Genomic DNA, 15266 nt, shown 5'->3' with positions numbered 1-15266 from the left:
AAGAAAACAAAAAAAAAAAGAAAGGAATTTTAGTTATAATGTTTTAAATATGTTTTTATTTTATTTATATGGTAATACCCATTAATTAAATAATTATTTTATCTTGTCATCAAGTTAAAAATGACAATAAAATATAATTTAATGGTGTAATATTATTTGAAGTAAATCTTCTAATTGAGAACCATTATTCCAAAAATACATGAATGTGTTTGGTCGTGTGATTTGAAAATAGTTTCCTGTTTTTAAAATTTTATAAAATTCTTTAGCCATTGTTTTCTATAAACAATTTTTAAAAATAAATTTTAAAAAACATTTTCAATCAAAGTTTTACACATAATATATTAATACAATATTAAAATAGTATAAATTCTATGAAAAATAAAGATTTAAAAAAAGTTTTAATTATTATTATGACAATTTAATTGGTGTCAAAATTTATATAAAATATGTGTATATATATAATTTTTTCAAAAAATAAAAACCACTTAAAAATCTCATAAAAAATATTTTTCATCTATTTATTTATTATTTATATAAAAATTATATCAAAAAGAAAAAGAAAAAGAAAAAGAAAAATATGTATATGTGATGTAGAGTGGGGGTAGTTGCTTTTGAATAATTGCCTTCAAAGCCCTTTAAAGGTGAAATGAGAATAGGTGGAGAAAACAGAGTAGAGTGTTCCACACTCACACCGCACCACCCCTTATATGATGCTTTCAACGGCCGAGATTTGCCATCACACCTAAACCTGAAAAGCCTGATTATGATGAATCGATATCCTGGTCGGGATGGTAATCAATAGTTGAGGGTGGGGCTCATGGGGTTTAAGCCGAAGCTGAAATGATTCGCAATGATGAGACTGGATGAGTGGTTATGATGAGGTGATTACGTGATGTTGCATGGTATTAGGGTGGAGTGGCAAACATGGAATCATAGCTGGACCGACCAGGTGGATGGCGCATTACGCAGCTACTTCGTGGTCACATGATGCACCACTGGTCACAGGGTCCAAGTTGGAGATAACAACTATTTTGTGACACGAAATACCAAAAATACCCTTGGTGATTTTCCAAATGACACAACATACATCTTATAAAGGCTTCTTTTACGGCCTTTTGTGTATGTTTCCACCGATATTTACTAGGATGACAAGGGACATTTCTTTTGGAGTACATGATGAGTTGGGTATGATGAGGGATTGAGATTTCTTTTAAAAAATCTTGCATCGGGTTTGGGGCGAATTTGGGTATTGTATTCTATAATTTTCCAATTGTATATAATTATTTATTTTAAATGTAATGAAAGTTCATTTTGTTTTTTTTTTACAAAATAATAATAGGTTTAAATAATATAAGTCGGGAATAAAAATAAGTTTAAATGATATGCGTGGGTCAGGACATAAGCGACTCTTACCCTATTATCATTCATAATTTTTATTATTTTAAAATTTGTCTATACAATTAAAAGTCACCATTTTGACATATTTACATGTTAGAAATAGTCTTTATTATGAGTCTCGATTTTTTAACATCCTGAATATGTTTATTTGAAAATTGGACATCAAAATTGTAAATTCGATCATTATTTTAAGGTATAACTTGTAAGATTATATGGTAAAGGAAAATAGCAAATTAACATCATTCAAAAAAAAGGTTATAAGGATTTTTTTATTTTTTTTCCCTTTTGAGTGGATATCATCTATTCTAGGTCTAAAACTTCATGGCTTTAAGTCATACTTGATTAAAAGAAGTTCACGAATTACATAATATCAATAACCGGAAGACGATGTCTACCCCATAAAAAAATTTTAAAAAAAATTAAAATCATTTTTTAATGTTTTTTTTTTTTGCGTTATGCTGAAAATAATTTACTTTCAAAATTTAGGTTATTTGTTTTTTTACTATTTCACGACTTATTATAAATTTTTTGCTAAATAAAAAAAATCAAAATATTTAATTTTTTATAAATGAAAAAAATAATATATTGGTTTTTCTTTACTTTTAATACTTAACAAAAATAAAACATTAAAAAAACAAATAACATAATACTTAACAATTAAATATCGTTTAATTTTAAGTTATATTTAGAATTAAGTGGAAAAAAACAAACACCAACTAATATTATTTAAGTCTTAAGGAGTGTGTTTGATGGCTTCTTATTTCAAAACTTGCATTTCATCTCAATATACCTCAATCATAGTTTCTTTGCATCGAATAGAGCCAAAATAATATATATTAGGATCAATCTTCTTCCATTTGTATCATGCGCGCAAGGTATGGCCAAGTGTAGGATGACATGGAAGATTTTAATGTATTGCCAAGTGTAGGATAACATGGAAGATTTTAAGAGTAAGGTATATCTTGAAAGCACCCATTGAAACCATAATTCAAGAGAAGAAGTTTGTAAATTGATAATAAAAATAACACATTATATACCTATGATACCTAAAATTTTGTTTAATCATTCCTATACATAAGAATTTCGAAAATAAATATTATATTACATTATAAATAAATAATATCCATATTAATATCCCTCAAAATATTTAATACATAAAAATTATGCAACATGACAGGTTCATTAAAGTATTTATATCTTATATTTGTATTATTTTACAATATATTTTATAAGTATTTTTTTTAGTTTTTTTAACCATAAATTTAATTTTTATAATCAAAATTTTTTATTTTAAAAACTAATATAAATAAATAAATTTATGATATATGATATAAGTATATCATATTTCTTTGACTTGTGATTAACATATTCCATGTATAAATGATATTAAAAAGAAAATGAATAATATATTTAACTATTTATCTTATTTCATATTTAATTGAATATACAATAAGATAAATAATGGGATAACTGATCTTATTTTATTACCAACCAAATATGAAATATGATATATTATCTCATCTTTTATCTTATTTCATATTATATCTAACCAACCAAATATGACATAATCCAGTGGCGGAGCCAGTAATTTAGTTCAATGGAGCAACTTTTAACATATATACAGGTGTGGACCCCGCATTTCGCTTTATGCGTTCCCACAAAATGGTGACTCTGCTGGGGATGACATCTATGAGGGTCAAGCTTGAACTCAATTTGAGGCAAATGTGGCATTTGATTAGTCAGTTGATGTATACCTTCTCCTTATACTCTTCTATGCTTGAGTGTTCATAGCACATTGAGAGTTTGATGTGATGATTTCCTCTGATTGATTTCTATATCCATTTGGGACATTGACATGTTGATGATATTGATTGATTCTCTTTATTATCTTAGCATATTGATTTTGTTTTTGCTATGATTATCCTGCTCACTTTGACATGTATGTTCACATTGTTGTATATCTTGTTGTCTTAGTGATTGACTCATTTGCTTGTATATTATCTTGATCATCTTTGAGCATGTTATTCTTGTTGCATTCATCTTGATTGTCATGTTCTAGTTTGGCTTATGTGTGGACATGGATGATATACTTGCGCTCTGCTTGACTGCTTGTTGCATAACTGTTCTTCTCCTGTGTGTTTGCATGTTGCTTGTTTTTGTGGGTTGCACATCTATTCTCTTACCTCCAACCTTTTGGTTTTGGTTATTTCCTTCATTTCAGTTCTTACATTCGCAAGTGTGAGGCCTTGTGTGTACTTGTTCCTCTAACCCAGCTAGTGGTTAGGAGTAGGGTTTAGCGATGGGTTGTAGCAATGTTTGAGAGCATTCTAGAGGAGGTCGACACATTGATGCTGATTGGAGTCTGATTTTTGAAGAGTTGTATAGCCCAGAGCTAGGTTTCATGGATATTTGTGTGACCAGTGTGTTTCATTTTCTACTTTAGCTTCATAGGTTTTTCGGATGCACCCACATCGCTCATTGTGCACTTTAGTTGACTATTAAGTGTTGAGAGTTGCGAGAGCCTTCACTATAGGAAACCTCCTGGGATGTCGAGGTAGTGCATGTGTGGAGGTGATGACCACTTTGCATGGAAGCATCACATCTCTTTAGAGGCATGTAAAGGGTTGCGTATCGTTAGAGGGTATGATCGCTTCTGCTAGGGATCCTTTAAAGTCCACCCCTCTTCTTTTTAGAGCCACCCTGACCTTGTAGGTTGAGTTTTAGATCATTCGATCATGATTTCCTTTCCTACATGTGGGTACATCTGAGAGCTTTAGAGCCTCTTTAGTTACAGTTCGAATCTAGTACTTCCTCATTTGGTCTCCAGTTGAGAGTGTTTAGAGATCAGTATGAGTTTGAGGTACAATTGGACCACCCTGCCGCTTTGTGTTAACTTGTTTTTTCCAATTCAGATTAGCATTTCTTCAGTGTCTTCCCTGTACCATACCTTATCTCATGTTTCATGCTTTGTAGGATTGGTTCTTCATTCTCAGTATGGATTTACCATCTTGGGTCAAAGTAGAGGGTAGATTGGTTCGCACTCCCGTGAGATCAGACATGGATCAGCAGTCCGTCACAGTTGACCAGTTCACAACCGCCATAGCTTCCATTCAGAAGGCCTTAACTAATCTCAAACATGAGATGGGTAGTCAGCAGAGTAAACAACCTATAACTCAGGATGAGGTGCCTGATGATTCGTTGTCGCCTTCACTACCACCACCACTTGATCAGATGGACCACAAACCTCACCTTACCTATTACACGGCCAGTCCGAGGTCATCCCACCTACAGTAGTGCACACCATAGTCCCTAAGAATACTCACGCACACATGGATCGTATCAAGCAGCATATCAAGCAGTTGAGAGTATCTAACAGTTCAGTTGTTTGGGATAATCTTGATAGTATACTAATGGCCAATCTACCGGCCAAGTTGAGGATGCTTGACATTGAGAGGTACACAGACGTTGGTTGTCCCCGTATTCATCTTCGACTCTACAATATTGTGATGAGGGTCCATGGGTTAGACAAGTCACATATGAACACCATGTTTCCTTTATCTCTGAGTGGCGCAACCCAACATTGGTTCACCTCTTTGGAGTCATCGCGACGTAGGACATGGGATGACCTAGCTCAAGAGTTTCAACGACAATTTTCATTTAACACTGTTGTAGATGTGTCGAGGAGAAAACTAGAGGCTTTGACACAAAGATCAAATGAATCAATTTCTTCTTTTATCTTCCGCTAACGGGGAAAGATAGTAGAGATTGTTGATAGACCATCAAATAGAGATCAGATACAAATGATTTTGAGGAGTTTATAGCCCAGGATTGATAGACATGTGGTCGTAATACCTTTTACAGACTTTGGATCTCTAGTTTCAACACTGTATGACATGGAAAATGGCATTTCAAGATGGTTATGGTATGATTCTTCATCTATTGATGCTAAGGGGAATAAACCACTTGGAGAACAGAGATCATATGTGGGCACTATCACTTCTACTAGTCAGAGACCTCCCAAGCGTCACACCCAGTTTCATAGCCTATTGGGACTTACCCTTCTTATCCACCTCAGCAGTATAGGCCACGGGCACCTTCTTAGCCATATCATCAAGCTTACTTGCCTCTCACACTAGCACTGTCTTGTTACGCCGCTTAAAGCATAGAGAGACTTCCAATTTCATATCCTGCTCTAGCACAACCATGCTATGCAGCACAGATCATAGAGAGACCTCCAGCTTTATACCCTAGACTTAGGTCTCCATAGACGTCTGCTCTGTTTTCTTTAAGGACACCTAGAAAATTTTCATAGTTGGTTATGTCGTTGAGTCTGGCTCTTCGAAAGCTCATAGATGTCGAATTATTGAATCTTCTTGCTCCCAGGCCATTGCCTCAGCCTATTCTGCCACAGTTTAAGATGGATCTACACTGTGCATATCATCAAGGGTCAGGGCATGAGACTGATTGTTATATTGCTTTGAGGCACGCCATCCAAGACTTGATAGATCAAGGTTTGGTTCACTTGGGTAAGCCAAGTGTAACCACTAACCCTTTGCCAACTCATACTTCACATGTAGTCTCTCCTCCAGCCGGCGGTATACATTTCATGGATTTCACTAAGCCTGATGATTGCATTCACTTGCTGAGTTGGGATGATTCTAAGTCATAGCCTATAATAGTGGATGAGAGCTATGAGGTTGATGGAGTGATCTCAGACACACAGACGTCAACACCATTTAGATTGGTTCCTGACACACCACCAGTGCAGTTGACTACGGTTGGGTCATTGATTCGCCCATGCTATAACATTCAGTCTCCATTTATATTGAGTCGAGATCCTAATGAGACGATTACTCAGGATGTTCAATATGTCATCCGTAGAGGCAGGGTAGTACAACAACAACCTCCCATAGTTGCTAGACCTTTAGAAAGTGATGTCACTCAAGAGGATACTAGATGATGAGAGAATATTGAGGACAACAAACCACGTTCATGCCTATCATAGGAAGATGGCTTGTGCTTTCAAGAAACGGGTCAAGCCTAGACCGCTACAGAAAGATGACTTGATCTTAAAGGTCATTAAGGGATTGATCAGAGATCCCAAAAGGAAGTTCAAACCTAATTGGAGAGGATCTTATTTCATTAGGGAGTTGACCCTAGAGGACACTGCATGATTGATGGATCTAGATGAAAACCGATTCTCGGAGCCAACAAATATAGATCAACTGAAAAGGTATTATGTTTGAGACCGTGGTTGCAGGATGGGTGGCCATCATTTCGATTAGCCACATACCTTATTCCCCCCATTTTTTACATATAGACCGTTTCTAGCCCTTTAAGTCTTGCATGTGTATCAGAGTTTTTCTTTCTTATTGCATTGCTTATACTTTTACACCAGGATAGGGGCCCTTTAGTGTATGCATGTCTCATTTAGGAGTTTCATGAGCCTTGAGCTTACAGGCGCATCTTTCTCTCATTATTTTTCCTACCATCATACTACTGCATTTCATCATATCTCATTGGTTATGTTCTTCATCTCTTCTTATTTATTCTATCTACTACTTGTTTTGCTTCATGTTCTCTCCACTCTGAGTGGTGATCCTCCTCAGTTCATTACATGGAAGATAGTCATATTATTCCCACTATCTATCCCACAAACACTGATTCAAAGATCCTTAGTTTGAGAAGGTCATCTCGTCAAAAAGAGTTTATGTTAATTTTGCACTTGAGAACACATCCATCCATTATTGATGTTATCTCTTTGGGGCTCATTTGTTTGTGTTCAGGGTATGTGCATTTGTATGTGTAAAAGAAAATGAAAATGAAGATGAAAAAAAATTGAAAAAGAAAAGAAAAGAAAAGAAAAGTAAACACATGTGTGTATGTGCATAGTATTCTCCATCATTGAGCATGTATATTGATATCCGATGGTCACTTTATCGAGAATATTTGTTGGTGAAAGTTCGTATGTGAGTTTTCCGAGATTTTTTTTTTCTTTATATTCACTTCATCACATCATTTGCTAAAGAGTGAGATGAGTGACCTTCTCCTAAGGGCTCTGGGTCATTGTCCTTTCTATTATTACATTCATTGTTGATGTGACTTCACTTCTTGTTTGATTTGAGTTGATCATCATTCCTTTTTATATGTTCATTGTTTCACTCTCATCCTCACCATTGCTTTTGATTCATTCCCTTCACTTCACCCTCTTATCCTTCTCTTACAATGACCTATTCCAAGTTTGCTATTCTCTTTGCATCATTTTTACACATCTCATTATCACTTATCTCCTCATTGATATTATATTCACATTGGGCACTCTTAATTCCATGACTCACGAACTTTTCTATACATGTTGCATTTCATACATAAAGGCATGGGTTTTGATCATCGGGTATTTGGGCTTAGTTTGGAAAGTTGCAGAATCAAGTGTTTGAAGCTGAGCCATCCTTACTCGAGTGGAGTTATTTAGGTGCGGTCGCTGCATACTTGATTATCCTATTTTTGCACCATGTTGCTTTGTTTCTTGCTAATATTTGGATTTGTTCCTGATGTTTGAGTGTGGACATTGGAAACCATGCATATTTGAGATCATCTGCATACACATTTTTTTTTTGGTTTTTTAGTTTCTATAGAATCTGCAATCATGCTCTATTTCTTCACTTTATTTTAGTTTCTTTGTGAGATGTCTGCCACCATGTTTTTTATTATTTATATTTAGAGTCTATTTCGGTCATCCCCAATCAGTTTGCTAGCTCATTGACAAACTATGAGATGGAGCGAGGTTTAATGGTCCTTGGTTTGTATTTTTTTTATGTCATGTTTTGGTCTTTGCTCTATTTTGTATTTCTATGTTTCTTTTGGTGTGTTTGGGGTGATGAGTATTTCAACTGGGTCGAGACTAAGCTGGGAAGTCCATGGTAAGATGTTTGATGGGTTAGTTTTCTTGGGCGGATACCGAGGTCTCACAATTTCATTATGGTGCATGAGCAATGTGGAAGTAGTTCACCATGCCTCATTAGTGTATATAGTCTCAGAAATATGTGGTAGAATACTCTTTTTTATTGAGATAAAAAATTTGGGAACTTGGATGCATTCACATAGAGCATTGGAGACCTTCTGAGTGTTGTGGTTCAGGAGTTGCAAATGAGGTCGGGTGCGTGGACCCGACTTTTCCCTTTTCTATTCTTTAAAAACAGGAAATTGCCCAAACCGTGTGATGGCTAGTACATGCAAAGGATCTTAATGGATGAGTTGGTTGTTGTTCTCAACTTGGTTTTATCAAATAAGGGATTTTCCATACTTTAGGCAAGCAGCGTGCTATTCGACAAGCTTTTAAACAAAAAAAATTCATGTAAAAGGCTCAAGACGGAAAGACTCTCAGTTGAAGAAAGTCGATTGTGGGCCAGTTTGGTTATGCATGGCCATGTTTTGAAACATGGATTGGAGTTCGTTGTTGCCATGGAGACTGAATTAATGATAATAAAAATTTTGTCACTGTACCAAACAAAGTCCTAGGCCTACTAAACTAGCTAAGAATATGGCTTCTTCAACTAGTGAATCAGATACACCTGACATTGCAAATATATTAACTTCTTATGAGTTGGAATTTCAATTAACTCTCTCTGGGTTTGGGAAGTTCAATCGTGGTCATGTCATGATACTACAAGACATTTGAATTCGAATTTAAGTAGCCACAAAAGGCTTCTTCCAAGCTGGCAGCACCACCTAGTTTCGGTCCTTAGCTCCAGCCAATCTAAACAGCTTCTCCACTACCACTGACACCAAACCCTATGAAAGAAAACATAGTAACATAGGTTCCTTCCTATGTGTGGCAGTTATCATTTTGGAGATGTTTAGTGGGTTCGTTTGGCGCATCGAAGATCATGAATTGCATGGCTCAAATCCTTTATATATGGGAGTGGATAAAACTGGGTATAGGACGTCCCAGGTTGGCAAGCTTTTGGAATATGATTTTATTTATTTATTTTTTTTATTTTTTAAGGAAAGCAAGTGGCACTCACCAAACAACACCATGAAGATGTTCCAAGGGAAATAAGTCTAAAACCCAATTCAACTAGTCATTCCAATATGAAAACAGCAACGAGAATTAACACATGGGTCTGTCCATAATATAGATCTAATTGGGCACCCGACTGAGCTTAGTGAAAATATTTTTTTTTTTACTCTACTAGAAGCATAGAGGAAAATGTCGGGATATATCAGTGATACGATATATCGTGTATCAAGAGACGTCAACACAATATTTTGTGGAGAAAAATCACTGAAAATCGACAAAAAATCACTGAAAATTGGAAAAAAATATCTGATATATCGCCGATTTATCAACATTAGGCGATCAATCGCTGATTTAATGGAAAAAAAAAAAAAAAACAGGCTAGAAGAAAGAAAATCGCCGATATTTCAGCGATTTTTCGACCGGTCAACGCGCTACAATGCTCCCCGCTATAGTGCCCTCTCAAAAATGCCTATTTTTTATGTCATCGAGGGCATTTGAACCCTAAACAAAAGGTTTGGGTCCCGCTCATTAGACCACTAGGGCAAGCTTGCCATTTGTTAAATGTATTGCACTAAAAATGTATATTCAAAGTCATCATGTAAAGAAAATTTTAGAGAGCAAATTAATTATAATTATTTTATAATTAAATATAAAAATTATCATAATAATTTTCTTCATAGTGTTTTTAATATCATTAATAAATTAATTAAATATTAAAAAATTGTACATATATCATAATTTATTTTATATCATTTAATACAATTGAATTAAATGAATCATAATTTTAATATTAATATATATTTTTAAGTTAGACATATTATAATAAAATATCATAATATTATTATGAAATAATATTTTATTTAATTTAATAATAAATGTACACTTATAAAATTCATATTTTTATCGATGCATACGTTATTATTATCAAATATGATAAATCATATTATACATATATCAAATTCTTTAATAAAACAACTTTAAAATATCTATTATATTTCTAATTATATTTTTGTGAAGTTTTTCTTGTATTTTTATAAATTTTGATCAATTTTAAATCTATCGATAATTTTTTTCAAAATATTCGCTGATATATCCGTAAAATTGAAGTACCGATATATCTGTGATTACCGATATTTTCATCCTTGACTAGAAGTGAGATTTATCCTATTCGGGAATTTCATTCCCTTGGATGTATAGCTTGCATGGATCACAGACCTAGAGATGAAGTCGTGCTTGGTGGGGTGTGTGAATGAAGATTACCCTTGGTACAACTTATGGTTTATTATATCTGCATGAAGACTCAAGTCCTTATGTAATGCATTGAGATTTTAAGTCCAACAGTACCTTGTTAGAAGACAACTTTACCACTAAAGTTTTGATTTTGGGATTGGCTAGAATAGTGCTTGATGAGAAGAATAAACATGTCCCAACATGCGTGAGAGGAATTTTTGGCTACTCAATTCTAGCAACCACAAAGAAACAACCTTGCACCCCGGGCCCATTTTCGCATAGCCATGCATGGCCACTCCCAATGTACTACCCCAAAGGCCCAAATGTCTGTCATCTTAATTCTTCATCTTTTAATGTTAAAAAATTATTTATTTTTTTAAATTTCATTCTCAAATCATTCTTCAAAAATTTCCGTTTTCAAATTTAATTTTCAAAACTCCAATTTTCAAATAATTTTCCAAAATTTCAATTTTCAAATTTAATTTTTAAGAAATTCAATTCTCAAATAATATTTTTTTAAATTCCCTTCTGAAACAATTCTTCAAAATTCCAATTTTCAAAACTTTCATTTTCGAATAATTTTCCAAAATTCCCATTTTCAAATTTAATTTTCAAAACTCTCATTTTCAAATAATTTTTCAAAATTCCAATTTTCAAATTTAATTTTCAAGACTCCAATTCTACTTTATTTATTTATTCATTTTCATGCTCGATTTGTTTTATTATTTGATCATTTCATTGGTATCCATTGATTTCTTCATCAATTGTCACATTTGTTTCATCTTATTTAGTAGAAACCCATTTTTAAGGAGTTTAGAGGGATCCTACAACTCACCACCATACCTTCACAATAGGTAACTTGACCTCTGAACTCAACTTTGGTTTTCCACATACTATATTTTCCAAATAAGGAGTCACATTAAGAGTTTTCTTTCTTATTTTGTTTTTTCTTAAAAAAAATAATAAAATAAAAATAAGTGGCGATTTCAAGTCTTTTTAGAAAAATCAAATTTTCAAATAAATAAAAAACGAGTCCACCATCAAGTGGGAACTCATCGAGCAAAATACAGGGTCCACAACAGGTTTTAGCCCAATGGTCCAAACTTGTCATCTTAGCTGACTATAAAAATGTCACTATAGTTAATTTACTATAATAAGAAGTTTTATTAAGTCTAATAAAAATATTATCACAAAATCTTGATTCAGATTTTAGATTGATATTGGCTTAATACGACTTTAATTTAATTTGAAATTTTTTGGACTGAGTTTACAATTATTTGAGTTAAATTACAAGGAAAAGGATTTCGAACCTTTGAACCTAGTAGTTAAGTTGTTTTTTAGCTTCAAATACCAAATAAAAGAGATAGAGGTTCAAATAGAAATTTCAATTTGCACCAACAAATAAACAAATAATTTATAAAAATTTGAAATTAAATACCACCACCGAGACAATTAGGCATTTTGTATTTGAAAAAGAGTAAAACATTAATTGCAAAAAAAAGATACAAATACACTTTTATGGTCAAACCATTCACTCGAATTAAATTTAGATATATGAAAAAACTTCAAAATGTTGATAAACCATTTAAAAAATATATATAACAAGAATAAAATAATATAAAATTGCACTGTATAATATTAAAAAAATTAACATGTTAATCAAGTGAGCTCTCCAAACTTAAAAATGGTCATATTTCTTAAATTTGAAGATTGTCAAGACAAAATATTTCGTACCCACTTCAAATCTTCATTAACGACCTTTGTTCAAGATTTAAGAATATGCATCTCATGTTGAAAACCTTTTTAATACATATCTTTTGTCTATTAAAAGGAAAAAAAAATAATAATATTTTTTAGACTATTATCCTCTCTTTTAAAACAAAAATCAATTATATCAAACAAATGGATTTTATATATTAAAACAGCAAAATCTATGAAATAATAGTAAAAGTTTTTTAAAATATACACATACAAATTCATATTACTTTGAGAAATTCAAAAATAATAATTCATAACATTGATAGATTATTATCACTAAGTTCATAGTTATAGGATCTAGTAACAATAAAATACAAAAGCATAAGGAAATACAAGTATATATATATATATATATATATGAATAAAAATCATATGTGAACTAAAAGTAAGAAGTCAAACCAAGATCCATAAAATACATGCAATAGAGACGATGAAACTAGGTAAACCACAATACAATTATGAAATGGGAGAACTATATAAGTAAAAATTATAAAATTGGATTAATAGAATGACAAAATATAAAACTTCATAATAAATGGATTAGAGTGATGGTCAAATAATTACAAAATTAATTGACAAGATTAAAAGTGGCTACAAATTGCAGTAAAACTCTGTTGAAACGATAATGAAATGGAATTTGAAGGCTAAAATTAGTTGCGAAGATTAAAAGTGACACCACAAATTACAAAAAAAAAACTTATTAAATTAGTTAATGAAATAGAACTTGGAGACACCATAATTTGGAACTAAAAAAGTGATAAATAACTCGTACTTTTATAGATAGTATAGATAAAGCTATGACAAGTTGCAATTAAAGTGGGTTTCATTTTTATTTTTGTTTCTAAAAGCAACTTTGCTTAATGTATTCAAATTGATAGACATTCTCTTTCTCAAAATAATATTTTTATGGTATGTCTTACATACCTTATTAAAAGATGGAGATCTCAATAGTGTTGTTTTTTGGAAAGGCAAGATTAGTAGTCAACCACTTATGTAATGATGTCTTCCTTAAAACTTCACTTTGGATAAATAACTAATGGACAAAGGATAGATGGATCAGGCAATTGACTCACCAGTGAATTGACCAACTTGTTTGTTTTTCTTATAATAATCACTTACATAGTGCATCAATTGCTAATGATTTTTAACTAACCCTTTAAAAACCTATTTTTTCATAAGTTAAACATTTTTAGACATACTTGTAACTTTCTGGTTGAAGAAATATTAACCTCGAATCTTCAATAAAGAGTAAATCACTATCTTAAAATATTCTTAAGCAGAAAAATAAAATTGAACAAAATTAGTAGCATACAATGAACACTCATTATCCTAATAATTACCATATAAAAATCCTTTGTGTGAATTTAGTGTGAGCCTTCAATACCTTCATTATTTCATTTATACAAAATTGACATTACCCTTTTGTTGCATCTTTTTTTCTAGCTACCTTTCTTCTTGTATTAAATTGCGTGAGCAACTCTTACACTCATTAAAATCTAAGTGTATATCAAAGGAATCCTTGTCCTAAAGGACCCTTATAGGATCATTTTTTCAAGGTTTGGGTTGGAGTTTGAAGTTGTAGACATAGATGAGATCATTCGAAACCACATTCAAATCTTCGTCTGCATTTGTTGCTCTTGTTATTATTTATTACTTTTATATTTTCATTCTTGATCAAGTTCATGAGCTATTACTCCAAAGTTGTCATTAGAAGGACTTTACCAATTTAATGTGAAGTGGCACCTTAAAGTCAATTCAAAAAATAAAAATGTCATAATATGGATACTATTTTAGCTTATCATGAATTATGTAATAAAAAATAATTTTAAATTTAACATAATTGTTGAACTTGATCATTGAATCATTTTCTTTCAACCCACTTTAAAAAAAAGAATTTTCAACAATAATATTTCAATTCCTATAGCTAGGAAAAAAAAAAAACAAAAATCCAATAATATGAATATAATTTTATTTTGGTTTTGCAAAAAGAAATAATTTTGAACCATCTTTAGTTGATGGATATCATCATGATCACTAGATCATGTTCCAAAAAAAAAAAAACAAAAAAACAAAAAAACAAAAATACCAATAATGATAAATAATTTTTTTTTAAACAAATAAAAAGAATCCAATCTCACAAACAAGAAAAAATTAAAATGTAATAATACTAAAAAATAAAAATTCAATAATATGAATATAATTTTAATTTGTTTATAAGTTAGATGACGAGAAATAATTATGAACCATCATAATTGATGGACATGATATAATCATTTTGCTATACCTTTCAAAAAGAAAAATAACTATAATAATAATATTATTATTATAATTATTATCATTATTATTATTATTATTATTATTATTTTCAATAAATAATAATAAATTTGTTCTCCTAAACAACAAAAAAAAATCAATCAAATATATTAGTGTCAATTTTTTTAGTTACAATTATTAAATTATTTTTAAAATTATTATTTAAAGGATATTATGTAATTTTTATGAAACATTAAAATAAAATTTTTATTAAATATTAAAATAAAATTTATGTACTTCTATTTTAATAATTTATTTTAACAAATATGTTTCTATCCCAAGTTTTTGGCCTTAAATCTTATTTTCAAATATTTTATTTTTTAAATAAAAAAAAAAATAAACCTTTTATTCGAATAATAATTTTATTTCGGAAATTTTGAATTTTATTGGAAAGTTGCGCCGTATGTATTCTTTCTTCTCTACTGCCAAACACAGAGGATTCTCACCCTCCATTTTGTCCGGAGCATCATAAAGAAAATAAAAACAACACAGCAAAAGCGCGCGTGGGACCACATTTCGCTCGAACCCAAGTACCTTTTCCGAATAC

This window comes from Vitis vinifera, chromosome 5 (assembly GCF_030704535.1).
Source record: "Vitis vinifera cultivar Pinot Noir 40024 chromosome 5, ASM3070453v1".
In the NCBI taxonomy this organism is placed as follows: domain Eukaryota; kingdom Viridiplantae; phylum Streptophyta; class Magnoliopsida; order Vitales; family Vitaceae; genus Vitis; species Vitis vinifera.
This window is presented reverse-complemented; position numbering follows the sequence as displayed.